This window comes from Acyrthosiphon pisum, chromosome A1 (assembly GCF_005508785.2).
Source record: "Acyrthosiphon pisum isolate AL4f chromosome A1, pea_aphid_22Mar2018_4r6ur, whole genome shotgun sequence".
In the NCBI taxonomy this organism is placed as follows: Eukaryota; Metazoa; Arthropoda; class Insecta; order Hemiptera; family Aphididae; genus Acyrthosiphon; species Acyrthosiphon pisum.
The window spans coordinates 170,066,502-170,067,999 of NC_042494.1; positions in this window are offsets into that span (position 1 = coordinate 170,066,502).

The following is a 1,498-nucleotide window of genomic DNA, read 5'->3' on the forward strand; positions in this document are numbered from 1 at the left end:
TATAATTCTGACTTACATAAATACATGAAATATTTTTAGATCTTGATCTTATAAAATATTCTTTTATTCTATCTTGTTTATCTAGAATATAATCATCAAAAACGACTAAGCTATCTGGTTTACATTCATCAACAGATATTATCTCTTCATTAGTCATATATACCTCTACATTATACAATTTTGCAAATACTTCTTTTATACTTTCATAAATTGGTTGCTCTATATTTTTTGTATAAATATAAAGATTTTCATAAGGAATCCAATACTTAATAATAATATTACATAATAAATTAGTTTTCCCTGATCCAGAAGAACCTATAATTAAACATCTCATAGGTATTGGAAGTACTGACTCTGATTTGCTATTATCATTTAAATGAAACAATGTAATTTCATATTTATTATCCATTTAATACAAAATTAAATATGCAACAAAATCATTACATATTATGTTAATACCATCTTGATCAGTGATAAATAAATTAATATGATTAAAATCTGTTACTCTTAGAGGAATATATTTAATATCATCAGTTATATATTGACCACCCTTATCACATTTAATAACACCTAAAATATCACCGTCTGTATGATTATATTGTTTGTTTTTATGGCTAGAAATAGATTTTTCAGTTATATTACAATGTACTTCAATAAATTTATTTTCAAAATAATTACTGAATATAATATCTGAACCAATATGTTTATAACTATATATATTACCTAATCCTAAGCTTGATTTTAAATTTTCATCCATTAAATAATAAACACTAGATTTAATTGTAATATAGTTATTTGTCTGTATTATTTTTATATTTGATGGTAGTATTTTATTTAATTGATCAATAGTATAATTTTTCTTTCCTATTATAGTTTTGCTATTTTCTGTTTCAATACTGCCATTTATGTCTTTTAAAAAACCTTGAGTGTAAAATTTTGGAGTTTTTATTCCTATTACTGTATAAGCAATATCTGGTGGTGTATACTCAACACCTAATTCTGTTTCTTTCCCTTTAGGCCATGTTTTATTAATAGGGATCATATGTTTTATAAAATCAAAACCTAAACAATTTGATAAATATTCATCAAAGCACAGACCAATTGAAGCAGTTATTTTTAATAAATTTTTATTTATTTCAAGATTTATTTTAGGAAAATTAGCCACAAATTTAGCTCCGAGTGAATTAAATAAATTTTCAATTTCGCCTATTGAATAAACACCTATAGATATTGTACCTAGTGGGATTTGGCCATTTCGACCTAATCTAAATTCACATTCTTTTTCAATATTTATATAATATTCATCATTAGTGGGATAGTAAATTATTCTTTTTACACTTGTTATCGCAAATTCTATGTCTTTAAAACCTAGATATTTTTTTAAGTTTTCATTCAATTATAGTAACATGGAGATTCTATTTTAATTTTTTTATCGAAATAAGGAGATAACTAACGGATTTATTAATTTATTTAATTTTTCATAGTATAAAGACCATTT